This window comes from Thalassophryne amazonica, chromosome 18 (assembly GCF_902500255.1).
Source record: "Thalassophryne amazonica chromosome 18, fThaAma1.1, whole genome shotgun sequence".
Lineage (NCBI taxonomy): Eukaryota > Metazoa > Chordata > Actinopteri > Batrachoidiformes > Batrachoididae > Thalassophryne > Thalassophryne amazonica.
In genome coordinates, this window is record NC_047120.1 from 12,058,891 (window position 1) to 12,073,598 (window position 14,708).

At 40.4% G+C, this 14,708-nt stretch overlaps 1 long non-coding RNA gene across 1 annotated transcript in view; it reads left to right on the forward strand.

Annotated features, from left to right (window-relative positions):
* The first annotated feature begins 5,243 nt into the window (after positions 1–5,243).
* The window catches only part of LOC117530325, a 28,840-nt gene continuing 19,375 nt past the window's right edge, over positions 5,244–14,708 (forward strand). Inside the window, exon 1 of the long non-coding RNA XR_004566315.1 lies at positions 5,244–5,417. This is a non-coding gene — a long non-coding RNA (uncharacterized LOC117530325). The remainder of the gene's footprint in view (positions 5,418–14,708) is intronic.

Consider the following 14,708-nt stretch of genomic DNA (forward strand, 5'->3'; position numbering starts at 1 on the left):
TTTTCTTCAACTTCCAGCAAAGATTTTCAATTGGATTAAGATCCGGACTATTTGACTATATTGACCCTATGTGTCTTTTTGCAAGGAATGTTTTCACAGTTTTTGCTCTATGGCAAGATGCATTATCATCTTGAAGAATGATTTCATCATCCCCAAACATCCTTTCAATTGATGGGATAAGAAAAGTGTCCAAAATATCAACGTAAACTTGTGCATTTATTGACGATGTAATGACAGCCATCTCCCCAGTGCCCCATCTTAATGCAAGCTTAAGATGTTGGCTGTTTGATCACAGCTTTCCGCTACAAAACAATATGCACAGTCCTGGCATTGAGAATACTCAAATCAGCTGATGACTTTGTAGCAGGAGGCGTTAAAGGCTCTCGTTGTACCCTGTCTGTGCTGAGTGCGAGGGAAGGTCTGCAGAATTGGTTGAACCTGCAGATTTAGGGGAGGTGATGGTCAAGCAGTTAAGCATTGGGCTTGAGACCAGAGGGTCCTCGGTTTAAATCCCAGCCTGACCGGAAAATCACTGAGGGCCCTTGGGCAAGGTCCTTAATCCCCTAGTTGCTCCCAGTGTGTATATATTTAGTACCTTGTATGGCAGCACCCTCACATCGGGATGAATGTGAGGCATTAGTGTGTAAAGTGCTTTGAGCGTCTGCTATATAAATGCTGTCCATTTATTTATTTCATTTAGCTCTTGTTTGAGAAATGTCTGGAAGTATAGAAAGTTTCAAAATGAGTCTGTGGAAACTAATCCTCAAGATCAATGCTGAAATTCAAAAATCAAAAATGTGTTTTTGTTCTTGTTCCCACACCTGAATGTTTGAGCATCACTGTTCAGAATTACATATGTGCAGATTTTGATACTTAAAGACTGTTTTTACATTAATTTGCAGAAAGTTTCTATGTGCTCACTGAAAATCGATTCATTAGGGCGGTGCCTACGAGCAGGATTTGTGACATCACAAATAGTTTGGAGCCAATATTCAACTTATACAAGTGTGACGTCTCCAGTGCACAGACACAGAGAATGGACTTTACTTTATTTTATATCATCTTAAAACATGTCTGGAATCATTAAGCAGTGACGGCCCTGAAATAACAAACTGAGGTGGTCAAGCTTTACCTGTTTTTACATGTTGCTACATGGTGGGTTAAGAACACTTTTAGTTCATTAACATTCAAACTCGGGGACCTTTAGGCTGAACTGGGAGGTTCCTGCTGCAGCTCCTGCTGTTGTCGTCCGATGTTTCATGGTCATCATCAGGGTCAGTCTCCTCCCTCTGTGAATCTAAAAGTATTGAATGACATCATCAACACTTAATTTATAATATTTTAAATTAAACTTGCATTATACTTTTTACAATATAGCAAAAAGTGCAGATGTTTAATTGCTATTAAGACTCTATTAAAAACTGCAGAGTGCACAATGCAGCTTAATTTAGCAACTAAAAGTAGGTAATTAAGTTACCTCATTGACTGAGTAACTGTCAAATCCTGCAGAACAACACATGATACTACATTTTTTAAATAGTTTAAGCTTTTTCTTCTGCCTACACCCTTTCAGGCACATGTGTATGTTGTTAAATTGTTTTCTTTAAGAGTGTTCTTTTCTACAGTGAGAAAAATAAGTATTTGAACACCCTGGGATTTTGCAAGTTCTCCCACTTAGAAATCATGGAGGGGTCTGAAATTTTCATCTTAGGTGCATAACAATGTATGATTTTTAATAATTTTTTGTATGTTACTGCTGCAAATAAGTATTTGAACACCTACCAACCAGCAAGAATTCTAGCTCACACAGACCTGTAAATTTTTCTTTAAGAAGCCCTCTTATTCTGCACTCTTTACCTGTATTAATTGCACCTGTTTGAACTTGTTACCTGTATAAAAGACACCTGTTCACACACTCAATCAATCACACTCCAACCTGTCCACCATAGCCAAGACCAAAGAGCTGTCTAAGGACACCAGGGACAAAACTGTAAACCTCCACAAGGCTGGGATGGACTACAGGACAACAGGCAAGCAGTTTGGTAGAAGACGACAACAACTGTTATGATTATTTATTAGAAAGTGGAAGACACACAAGATGACTGTAAATCTCTCTTGGTCTGGGATTCCATGCAAGATCTCACTTTGTGGGGTAAGGATGATTCTGAGAAAGCTCAGAACTACACAGGAGGACCTGGTCAATGACCTGAAGAGAGCTGGGACCACAGTCACAAAGATTACATTAGTAACACATGATGCTGTCATGGTTTAAAATCCTGCAGGGCAGCAAGGTCCCCCTGCTCAAGCCAGCACATGTCCAGGCCCATTTGAAGTTCACCAGTGACCATCTGGATGATCCAGAGGAGGCATGGGAGAAGGTCATGTGGTCAGATGAGACCAGAATAGAGCTTTTTGGAATCAACTCCACTTACCATGTTTAGAGGATGAGAACAACCCCAAGAAAACCATCCCAACCGTGAAGCATGGGGGTGGAAACATCATACTCTGGGGGTGCTCTTCTGCAAAGGGGACAGGACGACTGCACCGTATTGAAGGGAGGATCGATGGGGTCATGTATTGCGAGATTTTGGCAAACAACCTCCTTCCCTCAGTAAGAGCATTGAACATGGGTCATGGCTGGGTCTTCCAGCATGACAATGACCCCAAACACACAGCCAGGGCAACTAAGGAGGGGCTCCGTAAGAAGCATTTCAAGGTCCTGGAGTGGCCTGGCCAGTCTCCAGACTTGAACTCAATAGAAAATCTTTGGAGGGAGCTGAAACTCCAAACCTGAAAGATCTAGAGAAGATCTGTATGGAGGAATGGGCCAAAATCCCTGCTGCAGTGTGTGAAAACCTGGTGAAAAACTACAGGAAACGTTTGACCTCTGTAATTGCAAACAAAGGCTACTGTACCAAATATTAACATTGATTTTCACAGGTGTTCAAATACTGTATTTGCAGCAGAAACACACAAATAAATTATTAAAAAAAATCATACATTGTGATTTCCGGATATTTGTTTTTTTTTAGATTATGTCTCTTACAGTGGACATGCACCTAAGATGAAAATTTCAGACCCCTCCCTGATTTCTAAGTGGGAGAACTTGCAAAATCGCAGGGTGTTCAAATACTTATTTTCCTCACTGTATTTTGAGTCTGTGTGTGCTGAATAAATTAATTCATTCATTCATTCAGTTTTCCTGATATGTGTATTTTCACCTGGAGGTCCATGAGTGCTGGTCCGGCCCTGGAAGATTTGTTCAGCATGTGATCCCTGACTGCTGCGTTCAGGCTGACTCTGAATTTCACTGCTGATTTCAGAGCTCAACGCCTGCTGACCTGCACTGGTCCTGCTCTCAGTTTGTTTCTTCTGAATGAAGAAATCTTGAATATCTCCCGTTCTCCTTTTCATTGTCACTCTACAATGAAAACGACAGCAAACCTTGTTGCTGTTGACCCCGGGGTCAGGGACACCGCTGTCAAATGGAAACAAACACGGCGCCCAGTGAAAACTTGGTTGTATCTGGTTTTTGTTTTGGTGCTGCTCATCGGGGATTCACACTCGAATCCTGGACCTACGGAGTTTCCGTGTATTGAGTGTTTGAAGCTGGCGAGATCCAACGTTTGCTGTGACACTTACAATCTGTGGTCCACTGCAAATGTATCAACATGGATTCATCAAACTACGCCAGGCTCTGGAACTCTGACAGAGAATCCAACTAACATTTCACTTTCTGACGTCCAAGTTGAAGACCTGCCCTCAGAACCAAACTTCAAGTGATTCAAACAGAAAGGCTGCATTTCCTCCATGTGAATGCACAGAGCCTGTTGCCCAAAGTGAACGAGCTTCATCTGATCGCTGAGGGATCCAGAGCTGCCATTATAGGTGTGAGTGAAATGTGGCTGGACGGTTCTGTGACAGACACAGAGAAACTAAAGTTTTTGTATTGTGAGACCAGACATCTCGATCCTGAAAGAAAAAAAATACTGATTTCTGCTTTGATTCAATGTCACTGTGACTATGGCAGCACTTCTTGGTGTTCTGGTCTTACTAAGGACCTTCAGAATTGTCTGCAAAGCACCTGGAACAAAATAGTTTGATATTTCCTCAATGTCCCTCCCAGGACCCACATAGGACACATTGAGTTCAAACAGGTCCAAATTCTTCCAGTAACTCTCAGAATTAAACAGTTAAAAATTAACTTAGTGCATAATATTATTCATGGTACGACCCAGAACTATCTGTCATCCTCCTTTTGTCTAAATTATAATAATCACTCAGGACTCTACTCTCTCATTATTTATCTTTCAAATCTTTTGGACAAACTTCCTTCAAACATACTGGTGCCACAGCCTGGAACGGAATCACAACTCAGTTGCAGTCAAAAAGTAACAAGATAAGTTTTAAAATACAGTTAAAGTTATTTTTATTCAGCCAGCTAAGAGGAACTCAACCCTTTTATTTATTATTAATGTGATTTTTAGTTCAAATGTTTCACCTATCTTCCAGTCAGTTGTTTTTCTAGTCCTAATATTGGTGCTAAATGTGTTGTTTATTTTTATATTTATAGGTATGCAGTTGCTATTTACATTATTAAGATCTTTATTGTGTTCTTTACAATTTGTACTTGTTTAATTGGCATCCCATTGCAAACAATATATACACGGAAGAAGTAATCACATGACTACGTATAGGTCACACAGGTTTAAATCAAACTCTCAGCATCACTGGAAAACATGAAACTGGTCAGTGTTTGAGATGCAGCAGAAGAGACTGTTGAGCACATGTTACTGGAGTGACAAGAATATAACAGACAAAGAAGAATTCTATTAGACAATGACGGAACAGTTTAACATTCGAACAGCTTGGAGGAGTGTATTGGCATATTTAAAGGAAACAGGGTTATTCAAGAGAATATAGGTCAGTGTAATTTCGTCCACCTTTTTTCTCCCGCTCCCTGATCTCCAAATACGTCAAACTCCATTTATGCTCCACACCCTGTCGGTTTGCAAACTGCCAAAAAAAAAAAAAAACCTCGATAGAAGAAGAAGAAGAAGAAGAAGAAGAATCCAACGAAGAAGAACTTTCCTGTTTTCGTCTGAGGCTAAAGCTAGTTAGCTGGAGACGCTGGAAACTCTTCTTTGAACAGCTCAAACTTCACTCTGTGATCCTCGTCCTCGAATATGTTTTTTGAAGAGTTCCGGAAGCACAAAAGGCGAAGATAGCGCGAAAAGGTGGAACAGCTGAGAAGGTTGTTGAAACAGCGGCTAACTGCTGCTAATGTCGAGATATTTGAGTAGAAACAAAAAACATCGCAGAGCAGCAAGAAGAAATTAGTGGATTTAAAGAAGAGAAGAAACAAGTCAATGTGCTGGATGCTGTTTTCAAGCCTGAAGTTCGCTGATCCAGAGCAGGTTTGTCCATTAAACTTTATTTTAGACCAACTCCACCACATTTATTTATTTAATATGTATATGTCACGGACATGACGAGCGAAGCTCTTCAGCATCTCACCATGCCATTTAAGTCCTTAAGACTTTTTTTTTTTTTTTTTTTTGAGTAAGTGCTTCGATGGAGCATGGGCATGGCTAAAACCGTTCAGCTTCTGTGGGAGCTCCCCCCCAAATAATGTACAAAAGCTTCACATATCTGTTGCTGAGATGGATGATGGCTCATGTAATCATGTATTAATCCGTGAACTGCGTCATCGGTGCCGAACGCACGTCGGTGACCCACCTGCTTTGGTTCCTTGTCCAGGACAAAATAGGGATCGTCTCCTTCATCATCAAAATCCTCACTGTCTGACGACACGCTGCGCGCTCCGTCTTGCTCCAATTAAATAATAAAAAAAAAAACCTCTGGTGTGCCGTGGTCACTGCTCTATCACTACATTATGTTACTATATACACAGTGGTGGGCACAGATAACCAAAAAATTAACATCGATAACAGATAATCAGATAACTGAAAAGTTATCTTTAATAAAGCTAAAACGATACACCACCCAAAAATGTATCGGAAGTTACAGATAATCGATAACCGATCAATTCCAGTATTGTCTCTGGTACATTTGCAACTACTAATAAACTGAATTTGAGTTTTAACACCACAATCGCTTCTGGTGGCATCAAAAGCGACAACAAACCCAAACAATGAGCCCACGCTTCTGTCTTTGAACATCTTGCCCCCTGCTGGAAGCTCTTGTTTACTACATGGCTTCCAGCACAGAAGCAAGCTGAGAACAGCCATAAAGCCCAGCTCTCTATCAGTCACAATGCTCCGGTCAGGCGGAGGTCTTGGAAAATAAAGCAGTGCTGACTTATGGTTTTGATTTATAAATACCATTAATACCGATAGAATAACTCCATTAATGTCAGTTCTGTCATTTGTACAAAGTTAAAATATAACATATATCTTTTAATGTTGAATAATGCACTAATTCTGAGGTTTTGTAACAAACACAGACAGATTGCAAAGGATTCTGGGTAAAATGTGCCTCTGCTAAACACTGATTGGTTCAGTCATTCATTATGTAAACCAACACGATAATGTGACGTGTGTTGGTGTTCACAGATAAATGTGCTTTTGTAAAATATTCCATTTTTTTTTATTTGTAAAAACAGGCATTTTTACGGAGCCCTGGAAGTGTCATCGCAAAATATTTGGCCTCATGTATCAATGTGCGTACGGCGCTATTTGAGCGTATATGGGGTGTACACCAAAACAGCTGCGCTACTTGGCATTTATCAATGTGGTCGTTGGCGTACGCTGCGCTGAAAATATACACCAGGTCGAGAAGTGGCGTAAATTATACACCAGAAAGAACCGGCGCTGGAATTCACATAAAAATGAAAATTATCAACATGATAAACAGTGCCATTATACAAATCAATGCATATGTTACATAAATAACACTTTCCTGATTATACTACATAATAATCAATACAAATCCCACTTTTGCGGGATTGTTGGTCTATCGAGCACGATCCGTGGCCACAGCGCTGACCGCAAAGAAAGCGCTGCGTGCCTTTTTCTCCAGACTTCGAGCCTGGAGCCAGAGCAGCACTGAGCTTAACTTTATGTGGTGTGATCGTTTTACACGGGTTTTGTTTTCTCCATTCGTTTGTTACAATAAATAAAGAAATACATTTTAAAAATAAAGAAATCTGAAAAATTAGGCATGTCTTATTAATTGAGCGAGCAAATATCCACATGTCAAGAATTATTGACATATGAAAAGAGAATACAGTGGTCCCTCGCTATAACGCGGTTTACCTTTCGCGGCCTCGTCATTTCGCGGATTTCTTTAGTCCAATTTTGCATGCTTTTTTTTTTTTTTTTTTTTACAGTGTTCTGTGTTCTACGTGTCTGTTTATAAGAATCTTCTCGCCCAGAAGAAAAAAGAGCGCCAACAACTACTCATAACTGTATTTGTCACTCGGAAACAGACACCTGCAGCCAGGTGTGAGTGGAAAAAGGCGCAGCGTCAGGACGAAGAGACGCGATCAGACGAACTGTGAAATACTGGTCAGTCACTATTAATAATTTCTTATGTGTCCAACCTCGTACGTTGATCGTTAAAATTAAATTCGTTAGTTCTAAAAGCCATCATAATTATTTATTAACGTTCTATTTTTATTTCTCAAACAAATGTTTGGGCCTGAAAACAGTTTGGTCTTATTTTTCTACTAAGGTTTGAACTTTGAGAGTGTTTACACACGAGAGAAAAGTGAGAAAATGTTCATGCCTGATTGAGAAAAGTGTATAAAGTGGTTTTACAGGGTTTTTACAGGTTTGAAACATCTATAATAATTGTAAAAAATAACACTGACTGCGTTGCGGTTTCGCGTATTATGGGCTATTTTTAGAACGTAACTCCCGCGATAAACGAGGGACCACTGTAACACTTTTTTTGATTATACTACAAAACAATTAATACGATGGCCGCTTTTGATGCTCTATTGGCACGCGTCGTGATTGGTGGAGTTCTTTTTCTTTGCCATCTTCCTGGCTTCCATGTCGTAAATTGAGGGTGTGTCTGAATCGTAGTCTGAATATTTATGGGCGTGTTTATTATAATTACGATTGTTTTCACCCGCCGCATTTATCAAGGTCACGTCGGGCGTATGCCGGAAATGGGCAGGTGCGCACTGTTTGATACATGTCACGGCAACTTTGGTGTACTTCAAATTTACACCGTAAATTTACGCCACAAGTGCGCAACATTGATACATGAGGCCCAATGTGCGCACGTTTTATGATATTGTAAAACGTGCACTCAATATTGTCTTGACACATAAATGTTGGCTATTCGCCCCATTGACGTTTCAAATCCCACAAAACCTTGGAGAGGTCGCCGCGCTGCGAGATCTCAGTAACATTGAGAACTGCATTGAGATGCTCTGATCACGCTGCACTTTAACCGTCCGCCGCACACAGACAACACCATTAACATCGCAACATAAAGCTATTTTTATATTGTGCCTAAAACTCTCGTGAATATATTCTCTTCGTTTATAGACGTTATTGTTTATTTTATGTAAACATGCGAGAATCAAAGGCCTCTCCATTATTTTCAGTGGGAGCTGTTGTGAGCTACAATCGCTTCCTCATCAATCAATCAATCAATCAACTTTTTTCTTGTATAGCGCCAAATCACAACAAACAGTTGCCCCAAGGCGCTCCACATTGCAAGGCAAGGCCATACAATAATTATGAAACACAGTCTACGTCTAAAGCAACATAACCAAGGGATGGTCCAGGGTCACCCAATCCAGCCCTAACTATAAGCCTTAGCGAAAAGGAAAGTTTTAAGCCTAATCTTAAAAGTAGAGAGGGTATCTGTCTCCCTGATCTGAATTGGGAGCTGGTTCCACAGGAGAGGAGCCTGAAAGCTGAAGGCTCTGCCTCCCATTCTACTCTTACAAACCCTAGGAACTACAAGTAAGCCCGCAGTCTGAGAGCGAAGCGCTCTAATGGGGTAATATGGTACTACAAGGTCCCTAAGATAAGATGGGACCTGATTATTCAAAACCTTATAAGTAAGAAGAAGAATTTTAAATTCTATTCTAGCATTAACAGGAAGCCAATGAAGGGAGGCCAACACGGGTGAGATATGCTCTCTCCTGCTAGTCCCCGTCAGTACTCTAGCTGCAGCATTCTGAACCAACTGAAGGCTTTTTAGGGAACTTTTAGGACAACCTGATAATAATGAATTACAATAGTCCAGCCTAGAGGAAACAAATGCATGAATTAGTTTTTCAGCATCACTCTGAGACAAGACCTTTCTGATTTTAGAGATATTGCGTAAATGCAAAAAGGCAGTCCTACATATTTGTTTAATATGCGCTTTGAATGACATATCCTGATCAAAAATAACTCCAAGATTTCTCACAGTATTACTAGAGATCAGGGAAATGCCATCCAGAGTAACGATCTGGTTAGACACCATGCTTCTAAGATTTGTGGGGCCAAGTACAATAACTTCAGTTTTATCTGAGTTTAAAAGCAGGAAATTAGAGGTCATCCATGTCTTTATGTCTGTAAGACAATCCTGCAGTTTAGCTAATTGGTGCGTATCCTCTGGCTTCATGGATAGATAAAGCTGGGTATCATCTGCGTAACAATGAAAATTTAAGCAATACCGTCTAATAATACTGCCCAAGGGAAGCATGTATAAAGTGAATAAAATTGGTCCTAGCACAGAACCTTGTGGAACTCCATAATTAACTTTAGTCTGTGAAGAAGATTCCCCATTTACATGAACAAACTGTAATCTATTAGACAAATATGATTCAAACCACCGCAGCGCAATGCCTTTAATACCTATGACATGCTCTAATCTCTGTAATAAAATTTTATGGTCAACAGTATCAAAAGCAGCACTGAGGTCCAACAGAACAAGCACAGAGATAAGTCCACTGTCCGAAGCCATAAGAAGATCATTTGTAACCTTCACTAATGCTGTTTCTGTACTATGATGAATTCTAAAACCTGACTGAAACTCTTCAAATAGACCATTCCTCTGCAGGTGATCAGTTAGCTGTTTTACAACTACCCTCTCAAGAATCTTTGAGAGAAAAGGAAGGTTGGAGATTGGCCTATAATTAGCTAAGATAGCTGGGTCAAGTGATGGCTTTTTAAGTAATGATTTAATTACTGCCACCTTAAAGGCCTGTGGTACATAACCAACTAACAAAGATAGATTGATCATATTTAAGATTGAAGCATTAAATAATGGTAGGACTTCCTTGAGCAGCCTGGCAGGAATGGGGTCTAATAAGCATGTTGATGGTTTGGATGAAGTAACTAATGAAAATAACTCAGACAGAACAATCGGAGAGAAAGAGTCTAACCAAATACCGGCATCACTGAAAGCAGCCAAAGATAACGATACATCTTTGGGATGGTTATGAGTAATTTTTTCTCTAATAGTCAAAATTTTGTTAGCAAAGAAAGTCATGAAGTCATTACTAGTTAAAGTTAATGGAATACTCAGCTCAATAGAGCTCTGACTCTTTGTCAGCCTGGCTACAGTGCTGAAAAGAAACCTGGGGTTGTTCTTATTTTCTTCAATTAGTGATGAGTAGAAAGATGTCCTAGCTTCACGAAGGGCTTTCTTATAGAGCAACAAACTCTTTTTCCAGGCTAAGTGAAGATCTTCTAAATTAGTGAGACGCCATTTCCTCTCCAACTTACGGGTTATCTGCTTTAAGCTACGAGTTTGTGAGTTATACCACGGAGTCAGACACTTCTGATTTAAAGCTCTCTTTTTCAGAGGAGCTACAGCATCATGATCAGCTACAGCATCAGATGTTTCCATCATCATGTCGTTCTGGAGGAAAGTGAAGTTTGCTCTTTATTATGGGATTTATTATGAGATTATGGGATACGTCAGTAGGGCGAATGAACACTACTGGCCAGTAGATGGCATTAGAGACTTTGAAAACTTGGCAAAACAAAATTCCAGATAATCCATGTCTGCTACATTTAAGATGCATGGAATTTAATAAATGCAGACACAATAACAACGTCTATAAACCCAGAGAATATATTCACGAGAGTTTTAGGCAGTAGAATTTAATGCTGTTGTCCGCAGAGCCTGATCAGAGTGTTTAAAATGCATTTCTCATGTCGTGAACATACTGAGATTACCTTATCCTACCCATAATGCACTGCTGGGCACAGCATATATCCACACTAAAACCTTAAAAATTAGTGCATTACTTTAAAACTAAAACATATATCTGATCTTTTCACTTTATAAAACTTCAGACATGACATTAATTTAAATAACTTGTCCGACATTAGTTTGGTTAAAAGTTGAACCATAAGTTAAAAATGTATGCCTCTGGATGACTAGGTGATATTGCCCGTGTATCAGTATGGGGTTAAGAGAAATTAATTTTAATTTTTTTGGGGACCAGTTCTCCTTTGTCTACAGAGGATAGAGTGGTTTCTTCTTAAAGCAGCTCTTTGTTTTGCAGAGGGTAGAACTACACATCAGCTACGAAACATTTAACAGGTAGGTGCTCAACTGATTTTAAGTTTTATAACTATTTGTAGCTGTTCAGCTTTATTTACCACGTTATCGGTCTAAAAATTATCAGACAAAATTTTATCGCAAGATAATTAGTCTGATAATGGTTTTTAAATTTATCTAAAAAGATAATCTGATAATGAAAACATTATCTTCGATAATTATCAGTTATCGGATTATCGGAACTGTGCCCACCACTGTATATATATTGATTTATAACAGAAAACTGTCAAAACAGGGAATAAATATGTGTAAAGATGATTGAATATATCAGAGCAGTAAATTGATCAGTTTGTGTGAACGCACATTGACTCACGTGCGGTTATTCCACGAGCTGCAGCTGATCCACAACGTGAATTCTGCCTTCCAGAACAGCTCTTTATATAATCATTTGAATTATCTACCTGTTGCCACATGTACATAAGGGCTGGATTGTCATTCCTACACTCACATTGTTATATTTAATAAAAATTAATAAGCGCACACAGGAGCTGCTACTGCCACTGCGTTGAAGTACCGTCAGAAATTACATAACTTTTTTGTTGTTTCAAATTCAGCAGTTGCTTTTGGCAAAATAATTAATTGTATCCACACAAAAGATTAATTCTTCCCTATATAAGGTGCCTGAGCCCATTGAAGCTGACCCCCCACCCAGATAAAAAAAAAAAATCCAAGCAAGCAGGCTGAGTTTGCCCTGTAATTTCCGATGGTACATGAATGCAGCAGTGCTCACAAACCGGCTTCTGCACTGTGTGAAAACATTCAACTGGTCGAATGAAGACAAACTAAACACTAACGTTTACAAAAACTAAGCAAACGATTAAAAACGTCAACAGCAAAACGAAACACGGATGAATTGAGGTTTTTGTTGCCCTTCGTTCAAATTTTTCGACAGCTTAGAAATCCTGAGAAGCGACCGCTACAGGAACGAAGATGAGTGAAGGTTAAATGATGCCAACAAAAGTCAGTGAAAGTCCAGAATTCTTGTTCCATTAGGGCTTTGTCACCCTTCATTAAGTGCCATGTGACTGGGTCATTAGAAATGATTCGATCCACTGATATTGCTTAACGGTTTCCTTATCAGTCCTTCAGAGCAGCTGTTGTTTTTGAGGGTGTTTGTCAGGAAAATGATCATTCCTCTACGTTGATTACAGACCCTGCAGCAGCTCTGTAATCAACCGCTTCTGCAGCACGACTCCACTTTGAAGTGTGAACCAATGAAGCAGTGCTTCGACCCGCTGGCTCATTGGTTCTTTGATTCATTGCTCTTCAGAAGTGGCAAGTCTGCTTCTTAACTCCTCGCAAATCCATTAAAATATGTCAGTTGTGAGTCACTTTTGTGTGGATAAAAGTCACTAACTGGGAGTCTTGTTGCAGTCAAGAAACGAGAATCGTCCTCCGTTCCGTGGGTGCAGCTCGACTCCCGGTACTTGAAACATACCTTGGCAGTAACCCGGAGCGCCTGCATTTTATTCCTCAAAGACCGGGCGATACAGAGGATCATGCCCGGCAGCAGTAGTTTGCTGCCTCTCTGGCGGAGACGCTGCCGTATGCCCCCTCGCCGGCCTCGCTTTCGTTGTCATAACTTGTGAGTTCGCTGGACCACCACAGCCTCAGGTAAATCTGCCGGAGGTGTAATTCCCAAAGAGCGGAGGGAAGCAGCGCATCTCTGCTGTTACACACGCAGCAGAGATGTGTTTGGCATGTCCTCAACGAAGTCCAGAGGAATAGCGCCAAAAGAAGTACTTTCACAAATAATGCCATCCTTATGTGCAGTTAACACAAAGTAAATTGACGCATCAAAAAAAAAAAATGCGCACACACACACACACACAGCAAGATGTAAAACATAGCTAGAAAGCAGCAACCACACATGAGGCCCGCAGAGCAGCACCACCGGAAAGGAATCAGAGCATGTACACAGAGTATTTATGTCCAGAGATCAAGGATCCACCATGCAAAGTTTATTATGTCCAGAGTTTAAGGATCCAGTGACCACTTTCATATTTATTTTCTTTAAGACTCAATAAAATGTTGTTGACAGAAAACCTGTAAAGCCTACTTTTAGTACACAGAAAATTCACAAGAGGTATCGATAAGGAATCGATAATGGTATCGATATTGATAAAATCTTATCAATACCCACCCCTAGTTATGGATACTTTATATATATATATATATATATATATATATATACACTCAACAAAAATATAAACACAACACTTTTGGTTTTGCTCCCATTTTGTATAAGATGAACTCAAAGATCTAAAACTTTTTCCACATACACAATATCACCATTTCCCTCAAATATTGTTCGCAAACCAGTCTAAATCTGTGATAGTGAGCACTTCTTCTTTGCTGAGATAATCCATCCCACCTCACAGGTGTGCCATATCAAGATGCTGATTAGACACCATGATTAGTGCACAGGTGTGCCTTAGACTGCCCACAATAAAAGGCCACTCTGAAAGGTGCAGTTTTATCACACAGCACAATTCCACAGATGTCGCAAGATTTGAGGGAGCGTGCAATTGGCATGCTGACAGCAGGAATGTCAACCAGAGCTGTTGCTCGTGTATTGAATGTTCATTTCTCTACCATAAGCTGTCTCCAAAGGCGTTTCAGAGAATTTGGCAGTACATCCAACCATCCTCACAACTGCAGACCACGTGTAACCACACCAGCCCAGGACCTCCACATCCAGCATGTTCACCTCCAAGATCGTCTGAGACCAGCCACTCAGACAGCTGCTGAAACAATCGGTTTGCATAACCAAAGAATTTTTGCACAAACTGTCAGAAACCGTCTCAGGGAAGCTCATCTGCATGCTCGTCGTCCTCATCGTGTTCTCGACCTGACTCCAGTTCATCGTCGTAACCGACTTGAGTGGGCAAATGCTCACATTCGCTGGTGTTTGGCACGTTGGAGATGTGTTCTCTTCACGGATGAATCCCGGTTCACGCTGTTCAGGGCAGATGGCAGACAGCGTGTGTGGCGTCGTGTGGGTGAGCGGTTTTCTGATGTCAATGTTGTGGATCGAGTGGCCCATGGTGGCGGTGGGGTTATGGTATGGGCAGGTGTCTGTTATGCATGAAGAACACAGGTGCATTTTATTGATGGCATTTTGAATGCACAGAGATACCGTGACGAGATCTTGAGGCCCATTG